The 15037-nt window shown below is 44.8% G+C and overlaps 1 protein-coding gene across 5 annotated transcripts in view; it reads right to left on the reverse strand.

The window, feature by feature from the left end:
* The window catches only part of ATP8B1 (ATPase phospholipid transporting 8B1), a 112178-nt gene that overhangs the window by 71887 nt on the left and 25254 nt on the right, over positions 1–15037 (reverse strand). The window contains exon 1 of one of the 5 annotated variants that reach the window (XM_086373596.1): positions 1059–1152. The exons of the other annotated variants lie outside the window; for them this stretch is intronic. The gene's annotated coding sequence lies outside the window, so the exon portion shown is untranslated. Of the gene's footprint in view, positions 1–1058; positions 1153–15037 lie in introns of those variants that run through there. 5 annotated transcript variants of the gene reach the window in all.

Here is a 15037-nt window from a genome sequence, read left to right on the forward strand (position 1 = left end):
TTTATTTTTAAACTTTACAATATTGTATTGGTTTTGCCAAATATCGAAATGAATCTGCCACAGGTATACATGTGTTCCCCATCCTGAACCCTCCTCCCTCCTCCCTCCCCAACAACTGTTTTTTAAGAATTACTTTTAGCTCAAATACTGTGTGCTCAGTTGCTCAGTCATGTCCGACTCCCTGAGACCCTGTGGACTGTAGCCCACCAGGCTCCTCTGTCCATGGAATTTTCCAGGCAAGAGTACTGGAGCGGGTTGCTGTTTCCTTCTCCAGGGGATCTTCCCCACCCAAGGATGGAACCCACATCTCTTGGGTCTCCTGCACTGGCAGGCAGACTCTTGACCACTGTCCCCCCCTTTGTTAGTTTTTTTTCTCCCCCATAACTGAGTAGAATATCAGTACCACCCCCCACTTCCAGGATGCACAAAGAGGCTGAGAAAGGTGACAGGCGGCACTGAAGGTCCACAGTTGGTTGCCGCAGGGCTGACACTGGAACCAAGTCCCATTTCTTTAGTTGCCAAGGTCATGTCCCGGTGCCATGACCCAGCGTCCCCACCACATGCATGGCAAAGGGCGTGGGCTCTGGAGACACACCTCCTGCAGCCGCCAGACCTCAGAAGAGTTCATCAAGTAGTACTGCTGTTCCTCTGTTTTCTCATCTGTCAAATGGGCTAGATAATAGTGTCTGCCTCTGGGGGTTGCCATGAGGCTGAAATGAGCGAATATTTAGAAATTCCTGGAATAGGAATTCCAGGAACAGACCCACAGGGAGGGAGCAATAAACATTAGCTGTCCTAATTTTTATGCAAGAGGAGTAAACACTAGAAGAAACGTGCGATGAAAGCAACAGTTCAGGAACAGCTGAGCAGTTACTACAGCCCAGGCTGAGGCTCAAATTCACCTTCATTTGTTGAATCATTAATGGGGAGGGGAATGCCTAGCTCGTAACCTGCCGTGCTCGGGCCGCAGGAAAATGTCACCCTAGTAGTGAGGGAGACATTAAATATTTCACTCTCCCAGCCGCTCACAACAAAGCAGCCTAGGGCATATCCATTACCTGCTTTTTCAACTCTCCCAAGGAAAGGAAAAAGATGTCACAGAAACCAGACTCTGGAACTCAAAATAATCTCGGCAATACTTCCTCCGGCCTGGATCTCTGCATAATGGATAAAAGTGGGATTTCTCAGAATGAGAAAGTGTTATTTTCAGAAAGAGAAGCTGTCTTGACATCTGACACCTCTGCCACCATATACGGTGTGTATCTTGCCAGCCAGAGACAGGCTATACCCATCAGCCCAAAATAGTCTCAGGTTGTTTATCAACAATGTGTAAGCGTACATTGGAGATTCCCCAAGCTGAGTGTATTCTTATATTCACTTATTACACTCGCGCCGGAACTGCTTGATTAGACTGCTCCCATGATAGCACCCTACTTCAGTAGTAAAACTCACGCATTATATAATCATACCTTCTTTAAAGGGAAAGATTAGAACACAGGCTGACTCCTCTCATTTTTATTTTTCCTACCAAGATAAAAATCCTTGGCAAAATTTCCTACGGTTTTGGCAATTTCACGTCAACTGCTTCATCAAGTTAATCCTTGATTATTTGCATGTTTAATGATTGATTTCTTCACTATCTATGGATCCCAGGCTGGGCTCCCTCCCTGGTCAGCCGCATGGACTCCCCTGTTTACACAGGCAAGCTCCCAGAGGGACTGTCTAACTTTTAACTGTTTGAAGAGTGGGCAGAAGTGGTCAACATCATAAATACCCTAATCATTTTCAGGCCTTAAAAGCAGAGAATTTTTCTATATTCTCTTACATCCTCTACAGAGTCACAGCACACTTATCCAGTTATTTCCTTAGGATAAATTCTAAGACTGGAATAGTTGTCCAGAAAATCTCTAAAGATGGAGTTCTGTTGCCACCGCTTGTATCAGGAACTAGTAGTAACATGTCAGCATTTACATTTTCATATACTTTTTCCATTTCTTGACCTTTTGGCTAAGATCAAGTGTGGTATGGGCGCTTTCCAGGTGGCACAATGGTAAAGAACCCGCCTGCCAATGCAGGAGACGCAGGAGATGCAGGCTCAATCCCTGGGTCAGGAAGAGTCCCTGGAGAAGGAAAATGGCAACCCACTCCAGTATTCTTGCCTGAAAAATCCCATGGAGAGAGGAACCTGGTGGGCTATAGTCCATAGGGCTGCAAAGAGTCAGACTCTACTGAGTGACTGAGCACAAACACACATGCCTGTTTTTTTTTTCTTTTTTAATCAAATTTAAACAAACATTTTCAAGGAGCAACTGGAATAAACTCTATTGATTTTATTTCTTTCAATTTAGCAATTTATTATATAATAGGTACTCAATGTATAACTTTTAATTGATCTAAGAAATACATTTAAAGAATTTAAAGGCTTTTTCTCTGACGCTATCCTAGTTAACTTTCTCTTTCAAGTACTCAAGTATCAAAAACAAAAAATAACAAGTGTTGGTATGAGGGAGAGATGGATTGAAAGTTTGGGATTAGCGGATGCAAACTATTATATATAGAATGGATAAACAAGATCCCACCATATAGCACAGGGAACTATATTCAATATCCTGTGAGAAGTCATAATGGAAAAGAATATGAAAAATAATATACATATATATTGAATATATTAGAACGTATATTCAATATACATTGAATATATTAGAACGTATATTCAATATACATTGAATATATTAGAATGCATATATAGGATGTACTTTTTTTATAAAAAGTACTCAGTTCTTCATCTCCTCTGGCAAAAGGAGAAGAAATTTAAATTGGTTTCAGGTAAAAATCTCCTTACAGGATAAGCAGCCCAAAGCATAACCAAAGTACCGTGTTTGGAGGTGTTTCTTGAACATCTACTCCTCCAAGCCATGTAGCGTGCTAAGGGACACAGTATGGAATAGGAAGTCATGAACCTTCATGAAGTGTATGGTTTAGCTCAGTGGTTCGGTAACTTGAAGTGGCATCGGGCTCCCCTGGAGGGCTTACTAGGCCCAGTGTTTGGAGTTTTTGATTTAGGAGATCTAGGCTGGGAGCTGAGAACATGCACTTCTAGCCAATGCCTGGGTGATGCTCATATGGTTGGTCCAGGGACCTCACTTTGCAAAGCTTTAGTGTAAATGGGGGCTTCCCAGGAGGTGGTAGTGGTAAAGAACCCACATACCAATGCAGGAAACGTAAGAGACTTGTGTTCAATCCCTGGGTCAGGAGGATTCGCTGGAGGAAGGCATGGCAACCCACTCCAGTATTGTTGCCTGGAGAATCCCCATGGACAGAGGAGTCTGGTGGGCTACAGTCCATGGGGTCGCAAAGCATCGGACACGACTGAAGGGACTTAGCACGCACACACAGTATAAAGGGAGAGACATACAGGAAAATCAGTGACTTCAATCAAGGGTGCTAGGTGGTATGACGGGGATCCACTTAGCATGCATACCAGGAGGGACACCTACCTGTCCGAGGAGGGCTCCAGAAAGTTGTCCAGAAAATCTCTAAAGATGGAGTTCTGTTGCCACCGCTTGTATCAGGAACTAGTAGTAACATGTCAGCATTTACATTTTCATATACTTTTTCCATTTCTTGACCTTTTGGCTAAGATCAAGTGTGGTATGGGCGCTTTCCAGGTGGCACAATGGTAAAGAACCCGCCTGCCAATGCAGGAGACGCAGGAGATGCAGGCTCAATCCCTGGGTCAGGAAGAGTCCCTGGAGAAGGAAAATGGCAACCCACTCCAGTATTCTTGCCTGAAAAATCCCATGGAGAGAGGAACCTGGTGGGCTATAGTCCATAGGGCTGCAAAGAGTCAGACTCTACTGAGTGACTGAGCACAAACACACATGCCTGTTTTTTTTTTCTTTTTTAATCAAATTTAAACAAACATTTTCAAGGAGCAACTGGAATAAACTCTATTGATTTTATTTCTTTCAATTTAGCAATTTATTATATAATAGGTACTCAATGTATAACTTTTAATTGATCTAAGAAATACATTTAAAGAATTTAAAGGCTTTTTCTCTGACGCTATCCTAGTTAACTTTCTCTTTCAAGTACTCAAGTATCAAAAACAAAAAATAACAAGTGTTGGTATGAGGGAGAGATGGATTGAAAGTTTGGGATTAGCGGATGCAAACTATTATATATAGAATGGATAAACAAGATCCCACCATATAGCACAGGGAACTATATTCAATATCCTGTGAGAAGTCATAATGGAAAAGAATATGAAAAATAATATACATATATATTGAATATATTAGAACGTATATTCAATATACATTGAATATATTAGAACGTATATTCAATATACATTGAATATATTAGAATGCATATATAGGATGTACTTTTTTTATAAAAAGTACTCAGTTCTTCATCTCCTCTGGCAAAAGGAGAAGAAATTTAAATTGGTTTCAGGTAAAAATCTCCTTACAGGATAAGCAGCCCAAAGCATAACCAAAGTACCGTGTTTGGAGGTGTTTCTTGAACATCTACTCCTCCAAGCCATGTAGCGTGCTAAGGGACACAGTATGGAATAGGAAGTCATGAACCTTCATGAAGTGTATGGTTTAGCTCAGTGGTTCGGTAACTTGAAGTGGCATCGGGCTCCCCTGGAGGGCTTACTAGGCCCAGTGTTTGGAGTTTTTGATTTAGGAGATCTAGGCTGGGAGCTGAGAACATGCACTTCTAGCCAATGCCTGGGTGATGCTCATATGGTTGGTCCAGGGACCTCACTTTGCAAAGCTTTAGTGTAAATGGGGGCTTCCCAGGAGGTGGTAGTGGTAAAGAACCCACATACCAATGCAGGAAACGTAAGAGACTTGTGTTCAATCCCTGGGTCAGGAGGATTCGCTGGAGGAAGGCATGGCAACCCACTCCAGTATTGTTGCCTGGAGAATCCCCATGGACAGAGGAGTCTGGTGGGCTACAGTCCATGGGGTCGCAAAGCATCGGACACGACTGAAGGGACTTAGCACGCACACACAGTATAAAGGGAGAGACATACAGGAAAATCAGTGACTTCAATCAAGGGTGCTAGGTGGTATGACGGGGATCCACTTAGCATGCATACCAGGAGGGACACCTACCTGTCCGAGGAGGGCTCCAGAAAGTTGTCCAGAAAATCTCTAAAGATGGAGTTCTGTTGCCACCGCTTGTATCAGGAACTAGTAGTAACATGTCAGCATTTACATTTTCATATACTTTTTCCATTTCTTGACCTTTTGGCTAAGATCAAGTGTGGTATGGGCGCTTTCCAGGTGGCACAATGGTAAAGAACCCGCCTGCCAATGCAGGAGACGCAGGAGATGCAGGCTCAATCCCTGGGTCAGGAAGAGTCCCTGGAGAAGGAAAATGGCAACCCACTCCAGTATTCTTGCCTGAAAAATCCCATGGAGAGAGGAACCTGGTGGGCTATAGTCCATAGGGCTGCAAAGAGTCAGACTCTACTGAGTGACTGAGCACAAACACACATGCCTGTTTTTTTTTTCTTTTTTAATCAAATTTAAACAAACATTTTCAAGGAGCAACTGGAATAAACTCTATTGATTTTATTTCTTTCAATTTAGCAATTTATTATATAATAGGTACTCAATGTATAACTTTTAATTGATCTAAGAAATACATTTAAAGAATTTAAAGGCTTTTTCTCTGACGCTATCCTAGTTAACTTTCTCTTTCAAGTACTCAAGTATCAAAAACAAAAAATAACAAGTGTTGGTATGAGGGAGAGATGGATTGAAAGTTTGGGATTAGCGGATGCAAACTATTATATATAGAATGGATAAACAAGATCCCACCATATAGCACAGGGAACTATATTCAATATCCTGTGAGAAGTCATAATGGAAAAGAATATGAAAAATAATATACATATATATTGAATATATTAGAACGTATATTCAATATACATTGAATATATTAGAACGTATATTCAATATACATTGAATATATTAGAATGCATATATAGGATGTACTTTTTTTTATAAAAAGTACTCAGTTCTTCATCTCCTCTGGCAAAAGGAGAAGAAATTTAAATTGGTTTCAGGTAAAAATCTCCTTACAGGATAAGCAGCCCAAAGCATAACCAAAGTACCGTGTTTGGAGGTGTTTCTTGAACATCTACTCCTCCAAGCCATGTAGCGTGCTAAGGGACACAGTATGGAATAGGAAGTCATGAACCTTCATGAAGTGTATGGTTTAGCTCAGTGGTTCGGTAACTTGAAGTGGCATCGGGCTCCCCTGGAGGGCTTACTAGGCCCAGTGTTTGGAGTTTTTGATTTAGGAGATCTAGGCTGGGAGCTGAGAACATGCACTTCTAGCCAATGCCTGGGTGATGCTCATATGGTTGGTCCAGGGACCTCACTTTGCAAAGCTTTAGTGTAAATGGGGGCTTCCCAGGAGGTGGTAGTGGTAAAGAACCCACATACCAATGCAGGAAACGTAAGAGACTTGTGTTCAATCCCTGGGTCAGGAGGATTCGCTGGAGGAAGGCATGGCAACCCACTCCAGTATTGTTGCCTGGAGAATCCCCATGGACAGAGGAGTCTGGTGGGCTACAGTCCATGGGGTCGCAAAGCATCGGACACGACTGAAGGGACTTAGCACGCACACACAGTATAAAGGGAGAGACATACAGGAAAATCAGTGACTTCAATCAAGGGTGCTAGGTGGTATGACGGGGATCCACTTAGCATGCATACCAGGAGGGACACCTACCTGTCCGAGGAGGGCTCCAGAAAGCTTTTCCCAGAGGAGATGCTATGGGAACTGACATCCAATCTGAAACCCACAGGACAGGGGGGAGTGAATCAGGTGAAGGGGAGGGAAAGCGCATTCCAGGCAGAGGGCACAGTGTCTGCAAAGCTCTAGCGGTAAGGATGCACACAGCCCGATGGTGGAACGGAAGTCTATCCATGTGATGAGAAATCACCAGATGACGGGGAAAGTGATGGGCAAGAAAGTGAGAGGTGAGCAGATAATAAAAGTCATTAGGAGCCTAGAGCTTATCCTCAGAGCAGTGCGCAGCCTTAGGAGGGCTTTCAGTATTAAAGCTCAGAGGACTAAGGGTAGAAAAGCACTTCCCAAGGAGGCTTACTTCCAGCAGAGACACTGCCCGAGGGGTTGCCTCTGATTTTTGGTTCATCCCACCCCTAAGGGAACTCGAGTTCCTCAGAAAGCCGGCTGCTGCCTGAGTTACAGGCCGTTTCTGATAGGAACTGTCCAAGCCCAGGGCAAGATCCCACATGGACATGTGAGGGTATTTCCACGCTCAAACCGAATTAAAAGCCGAATTAAAAGCCAGTTCCTCAGTCAGTTGCACGAGCCACATTTCAATGCCCAGTAGCTATGTGTGTCTAGTGACTAGATAAAGGACATTTTCATCACCACAGGAAGCTCGATGAGACACACTAGTCTGGGAGATTAGGCAGGACGGGATCCAGAGCTTGCCAGAAACTTGGATTTATTGTAGGAAACCAGTACACAACTGGTTTGAGCCTTCATTCATGAAAACACACACACATACAGCTCTAAATTGATTTTTTTTTTAAATCACAGAGTAAAAACTTAGACAATCGGCAGTTCTTAGTAATATATATTCAAGCTATAAATACCCATATCACTTCCATAAGAAGAGACAAGGAAACTTTTTTCCTGAGTCACTAAGAAGAATCCTAGAATCACACGTATTCCCCAAATCCGTTTTGAAATCCTCAGAGTCATTGGCCAAGGGAATTGAAGGGCTGATAACATGCCCTAGATTAAAATTCTAAAAGGCTGTTTTTACTGCTTATGTGTCAAAAAAGTCAAGCTTTTACAGCTTTTTCTCTATTGTGTATTTTACCTAATTCAATTCACCCGATTCTTAATATTACATTGCTAATCCTTACTCTAAGTTCTAAAAATAAAAGGCAAGAGGCATTGCCTGCCAAGTTGGTAAAAAATCCCAAGCCAAGGACAGAATTGGAAGTTGATGCATGGAGAGAATGAGTTAGGTTGTAAAATGAAACACACGCCCAACAGAAAGTTTTAACCCTTGCATTAATCATAACAGCCATCATTGTTTGCCACTTAAAAAGCCCAAGAAGCCAGAAGTCGGTGATAATTTCTGCAAACAAAAATGCAAAGATGTTGTTATTTTCTCCGCTGGGAAACTGACCAGGATGTAACTGACCAGCCTGAGTAGAGAGGCAATGACCAGGAGCCCACCCTGCAAACCTGCTGGAGAATCTGGTGGGTGAATTCTCAGTGAAGAACTGGGTCCTCCCAGGTCACCGAGCGTTCTGGTCCTGATGCCAAGGGAGGGGGGCTTTGGAAAGCATACCAGGCAGCCCATATGTGGCCTCTTTGCTCCCCATTCTCTAGACCCAGACATGTCACAAACAAACAGGAGCTGGTATCAATTAATTCATTGCTCAAAAGCACCAACCAGCCCAGGAGACGGCAGCCAAACCCACATCCCCAGCCCTGCTTTCTCCAGCCTATGTGCAATTCCAGGCTTCCCTGGTGGCTGAGCAGTAAAGAATCTGCCTGCCAGTGTAGCAGACGTGGCTTCGAAAGATCCCCTGGAGAAGGAAATGGCAACCCACTCCAGTATTCTTATCTGGGAAATCCCATGGACAGAGGAGCCTGGCGGGCTACAGTCCATAGGGTTGCAAAAGAGTCGGACATGACTGAGCAACTCAACAACATCCAACTCCGTCCTCCTCAGCGCTCCGTCTCTGTCAGGATCTGTCCTGCGGGGATACGGAGACTGAGATCTAATCAGTTTCCTCCTTCACACTCTGTGACTAGAATCCTCCCTCACGTTAAGACCAGTTATCTAGGGCAGAGGTCCCCAACCTTGTGGGCACCGGGGTCCAGTTTCATGGAAGATGGTCTTTCCATGGACTGGACGAGCAGAGGGGGATGGTTTCGGGATAATTCGAGCACGTCACATTCACTGTGCACTCTACCCGTCTTGTTATTGCATCAGCTCCACCGCAGACCATCAGTCGTGAGATCCAGGAGGCTGGGGACCCCAGCTCTAAAGCCTTTCCAGAGCTGCCCAGGAGACTTCCTACAACAAGCCACCATGAGTGGAAGGCCACTTATTTACCAATTCCTGGCTGAGTTAAAACCAGAAACAACCAGCAAGAAATGGCGTAAGGCTCCTTGGAGGTGCGGGGTAAAGCAAGAGGCAGTCATTACATGGACTGTCTCAAGTGGGAAAAGGCAGACAGGATCTTGGAAGAGACAGTCAAGATGGGAGTCAAAGAAGGAAACTGACTCACAGCCTGATGCCTACAGCGTTCCAGATGCGCAGCAAGTGGCAAGTTCTCTCCCAGAATAGATTATTTGTAATTCTGATTTAGTAATGTATTAATGATAACACTGCTGCTGCTGCTAAGTCGCTTTTTATTGAACTAACTCTTGGGGCCAGGTACTGGTCCAAACAGTCACATGTATAAATGCATACAGAGCTCACAAAGGCCCAGTGAGGTTGGTCCTATCATTCCCATTTTACAGATGGAGACACTGAGGTCAAGAACTCAGCCAGGATCTCACAACCCTTATGTGGTAGAACCTAGATGCGCATGGAGTCAGTCTGGTTCCAGAATGCTGGAAATCAGCATTGCTGTCTTTGTTCTCAGGCAGAAGCACCTTAGCCCAGTGATCCTCCCCAGTACACTACCCACCCATACTGCCTACGGGAATTACATTCTAAGATTGTCGTCTGGAAATAAGACAGGATGGCATTCCGCAATGACTCAGTGGTAAAGACGATGCCTGCAATGCAGGAGACACCAGAGATGCAGGTTCAATCCCTAAGGACAGAAAGATCCCCTGGAGAAGGAAATGTCAACCCACTCCAGTATCCTTGCCTGGAGAATCCCATGGACAGAGGAGCCTGCTGGGCTCCTCTATCGTCACAAGAGTTGGACATGACTCAGCAACTAAACCACCACCAGCAGGGGAAGCCAGGTGTGAGGGGCAGTCTGCCTCCCGTAGCACACTTCAAGTGCATGGCAATATACCTACTGGGGGAACCACTGACTGAAACCACCCGCCCTGGCCAGGCAGCATAGTAACCACTCGCACGAGTTATCTTAAAACAGGAGGTCCCGGTAAGGAGACTTCAGTCCACATGTCCTGCCAACCTCCCAGAATCCTCGCCGGAATCCATCTTGGCTGAGTGATGCACACACCATCAGGACGGCCCCTGAGTCACAGTGATTGGCCAGAGGCAACCCGGAAACTAACCCCATCACCACAAAACCCAGGCCAGTGAGCAGCGTGGCAGAGAGCTTGCCTAGGTTCCCCTGTACTGCTGCTCTCCGCCCGCGCACCCCTTCCCAATACAGCCTCTTGCTTTGTCAGCGTGTGTGTCTCCTCGGACAATTCATTTCTGAGTTCAGCAAGAGCCCACTCTCAGGCCCTGGAAGGGGTTCCCCTCCCTGCAACATACCTACAGGTGACAACATCTGGACATGTTAGAGAAAAGGGACAGGCAGATGTGGGTTATTCAGTGTCTCCCCTCCACTAAGAATATGAATTTTCATTTTTATCAGCAGGAAATGTGGATTCAGTGCTGATACAACTGATGGGAGTATTAAGATGGTAAATCTTTTTTCACAACTACCTCATGGAATCAAAATAGAACTATTTCTACTGGAGTCAATTCCCTCCTTTAAAGGATAAGTCAGTCATCCTTCACACACTCAGAAGGTGGTTTCGCCGAGCATGACACAGTTCACCCTCGGCAGTGGACTTTGATCATCTCATATTGTGAGATCATTCCTTCTGTGGCATATTCTGACTCTCCAATTTGCCTCTTTACAGTTCCCAAGAGATCTGAGATAACCAGTTTTCCATTACTTAAACTTCCAAGAATCAAGCTGAGGAGTCCTTTTTAGGCATGCGCAATTTAAAAGTCCATTGTACAGTTTCCTTTTTAATAAGTGGTGAGCTGTCAGGGCCTCATGAGTCACTCGGGCCACACGCAGAGCTGTGTGCCCTGGAGTACTGGCCTCAAGACTAAATCTTACTGCAATCTTCGATGATGGAAACCAATGAGCTGATCAGAACATACCCAGTTTCTGAAGATCTGAGTGTCATCAAATAAGATAAATTAGTTTTCTGGTAATGTTAAGAGGCACACTGAGTATTTCGCTTGGAACAACCAGAAAAACCACATTCGAAAGGGAACACAGCCTGAGGCCCAGAAATTCATGATAAATAGCTGTGAGGGGAGACCTCTGGCTTTGAGATAAATAAGCCAGATCCTAGAGCCCCAAGATCAGAAAGAACCTTCCTGGGCTCTCTGATATCACACTTAAAATTTTGTTCTTTATGTCAGTGCTTTACGAAAACCATAAAGATTAATCATAAGCAACATGCCTCCTGAAATACAAAATTGCACCATTTCCTCTGTGTGTGTGTGTGTGAGTGTGTGCTCAGTGGTGCTCTTTGCAACCCCATGGACTTTAGCCTGCCGAGTTCCTGTGTCCATGGGATGATCGTTTCCTCTATTAGCCCCCAAATTAATGCAATAAACAAGTTATTAGTTATATATAAAGTATATAAAGATAGAGCTATATTATGACGTGAAGTACATATAGCGTGTAAAGCATATCTAAGTACGAAGAGTATACAGAGATATAAAATACAGGCCTTGCCCTCACAAGCTTACAGCCCATGCAGTAAGAGGGGCAAAAACACACTTTACCAGAAGGTAATCCACTGTGACAGATGCTAGGAGGGGAATCCATGGGAGAGAGCGGTCAATTACAGTTCCACCTGGAGAGCAGGGGCTTCTGGGGAGGACAGAGAGGAGAGAAGAGGACTGAGTTGGGCCTTGAAGGTCAAGTTGGTCTGTGATTGGGCTAGGAGAAGCCAGACGTTTCAGGAGAGGAAACCGCAGGCAAGAAGGTTCTGCAGCCCAGAGGACTCAGGATTAGTTTAGTTACAGAAGTGAGGGCAGGTGTACGAAGAAGACAGTTGGAAGGGGCTGGAGAGGGCGACCCAGGTAAGGCTGTGAAGGCCTTGCTGATCAGAGCGGTTTGGATATTTGCTGAGTGGATGCAAGGTCACCTGGGGAATGAGGCACCCAGTCACCTGTATGAAACAGGCAGCCCTTGCCTCTCCCATCCTAAGTCTTTATTGCCCTCATGCCAATTTATTGTTTTCTTTGCATTTATCACTGACAGCTGACATTCCACTTTGTCTCTCTACACGAGAAAGGAAGCTCCGTGTGGCCAGGGACTGTATCTCCTGTTCTCCCCGTGGCATCCAGAACTTCTAGCTAGTGGCTCCTACATAGCATTTGGTGAGACGGAATGAAAGAAGGGAAGGGAAAAAGAAATAAAGAGAGGGAAAAAGAAAAGAGAAGGAAGAAAGGGAGAAAAAAGAGGTGGAGGTGGATGGAGAGAAGGAGGGATTCTCACTCCATATCTATCATCAGGGTCCAGGTGAGAGGCCTAGAACAAACCTTAACTGGTCCTTCTACCTAGAAAAACAGCTTCTGTCAGGGAGCAGTGAGATAATTAAGCATTCATTGAAAATGAGTATCTAGTAACAATGTCAAGACAAAAATAGACAACACATTGGATCCCAGTCAAAGGAATCATGCATCACCAAATAGGCCACATTCTTCTATGGTGCTCTGAACAATTAATGCAAAAAATTGGCCAATCTTATGAGTCAGCATAATATACCAGGTGAGCATATCTGATGATTCAATTCCATTTAAAGTCAATGCTACACATTAGGGGAACACATCTGTGTTCAACTGAACTCCTGCTCAACTGTTCTTTTGCCTCCATTGCAACTTGACAGGCTGTCTAGAATTTTAAAGGGAAAGACTGGGATGATGCTGCTACCTCCAATTCATAATTCTTCTAAGGCATCGGTTAGTCTTCCAATACCAAGTTAATTAGATTTCTGCCATTCTTGAAAGTTACGGTGTAATCACCTTCCCCTTGCAGAACAGAAATGGAGATGTGATCGGGTTAAGGTGTGTGGTCAATGGCTCAGGGCCAGCCAGGAAGGCGCTATCTCCTGTCCTGGCAGCCTGGAGCACCACCAACACAGTTACCAAGGCTCCTCTTCCTCCACCAGCCACCACGACCATCAGGACCATGACAACCACCACGGGGCTGACAGCAAGAAGGAGGCATAACACAGCAGGAGCAACCCCACCACTTTCTTCTTCATTAACTGTTCTCAAGACTCATTACATGTATATTATCATATGTGAAACAGATCGCCAGTCCAGGTTTGATGCATGAGACAGGGTGCTCAGGGCTGGTGCACTGGGATGACCCTGAGGGATGGGATGGGAAGGGAGGTGGGAGGGGGATTCAGGATGGGGAACACATGTACACCTGTGGCTGATTCATGTCAATGTATGGCAAAAACCACCACAGTATTGTAAAGTAATTAGCCTCCAATTAAAAAAAAAAAAAAGACTCACTACACATCTAACCCAGGGTCATCTTAGTTGCCTAAAGGTGACCAGAAGCAAATCACACACACATATACACAATCTAACTTTTCATAACATAAAGGGCTCTTGGGAAGAAAATGACTGGAAGATAAGGGGAGAAAAGGCTGGAACAACTGATTTTTTTCTGATACATATTTTCTGTTTTTGTTTGTATTTTTTTATTTTCTGATATGGAGAGTTATTTTCACTGCTCCTCTTCCCACAGATCAACAAGATGCCTCCCTGTGGAAGTCTCTCAAAAGCAGCTTACCTGGCTGTGTTAAATATTTACTATGCTAACCACAGGGCTTCCCCAGTAGCTCAGCAGCAAAAGAAAGAATCCACCTGCAATGCAGGAGACACAAGAGGTGTGGGTTCGATCCCTGGGTCGGGAACATGCCCTGGAGGAGGAAATGGTAACCCACTCCAGTATTCTTGCCTGGAAAATCCCTTGGACAGAGGAGCCTGGCAAGCTACCGTCTGGGGGGGTCACAAAGAGTCAGGTATGACCCAGCACCTAAGCACACATGCTACCCACAGGCAAGAAGACAAACCAGAGGGCTTCTCTAGGTCCCCCTATCACTCTCTCCCATCATTATGCAATACGTTATCTTCCTTTCTCTCAAAGGTCCTCAACTATTTCCTCAAGTTAACTTCTTATCTATTAAAAGCAGAAACCATTGGCAGAAATTATGTAAGTTTTCAATCTGCTGTGTATCAACCGTACTCCCATCTCAAGAAGTTGAAAGTCAAATCTCACTGCCATTTGTGTTGGGGGAAAAAAGAAATATGGGTGTTCACATCTGTAAATGCAAAGACCAAGACCGGCTCTAGAAGGTATGCCAATCAACTCATAACACCTGTCACCTTGGAGGCGGGGAACAGGGGACTGGGGTGGAAGGGAGCAGGATAATTATTTTTACACTTCACATTCTCTCATACCTTTTGAAGGTTAATTGGAAAGCAAACAAATTCGTGGGACAAAAACTGAAGGCTGGAAACCATTCTCATTGGAGCCCTTCATCAGAAAAACGACAAAGATGACGACTTGGCATCTTGGTTTACCTGCAGTTTGGCAACTGAAGAGCTTACTAGATAAATGGTGAACTAACTCCCTGCAGGCAGGGGACGCTTAAATTGCACCTGAAATCTTTGTCCTTGTACTAATTATCAATTGCTACATTCAGTTCGGTTGCCACAACAGTCCCCTAAATGAAGCGGTGAAAAGCACAAGTGTTAGCTCAGTGTCTGTAGCCCAGCAACTCCGTAACGGCTCACGGCCTCTCACAGGCTACTGTCCAGGTGTCAGCCAGGATGCGGTCCTCTGGGCCCACCCGGGAGGGCTCTGAGCTCACTCAAATGGCTGTTGGTAGGATTTGGTTCCTCACGGCTACTGAACGGAGGCTACCCGAAGTTCTCTGTATCTCTTCCGAGGGCCGCTCACAACCCGGCAGCTGGCTTTGCTCAGGGCAAATCCAAGGGGGGTCTTTTTGCACCCTGACCTTGGACATGACATCCCACCCCTTTTACCAC

This window comes from Bos grunniens, chromosome 24, assembly GCF_055505025.1.
Source record: "Bos grunniens cultivar Pamir isolate PY7600 chromosome 24, Bosgru_T2T1.0, whole genome shotgun sequence".
In the NCBI taxonomy this organism is placed as follows: Eukaryota; Metazoa; Chordata; class Mammalia; order Artiodactyla; family Bovidae; genus Bos; species Bos grunniens.